The sequence below is a fragment of the Buceros rhinoceros genome, unplaced genomic scaffold (genome assembly GCF_000710305.1).
Source record: "Buceros rhinoceros silvestris isolate BGI_N320 unplaced genomic scaffold, ASM71030v1 scaffold20638, whole genome shotgun sequence".
Taxonomy (NCBI): Eukaryota; Metazoa; Chordata; class Aves; order Bucerotiformes; family Bucerotidae; genus Buceros; species Buceros rhinoceros.
The window spans coordinates 6,570-6,792 of NW_010425383.1; positions in this window are offsets into that span (position 1 = coordinate 6,570).

Consider the following 223-nt stretch of genomic DNA (forward strand, 5'->3'; position numbering starts at 1 on the left):
AGGCAAGAGGGCCACGGCCGGATCCTCCCCGGATCAGAGTCAAAGAGTGAGAGCCAGCTCGCCGGCAGCCGAGAGGACGTGCCAAGGGTCCCTGCCGCCCCTGCATCACCATATCTGACCTGGAAGCCAAAGTCCTGAGAAGCGGCGATGAGCAAAGCATCGCTTTGTTCGGCTGAGCAGGCCTGGGGCTTGACGGCGCTGCGCTCACCCGCGGGCCTGCGGC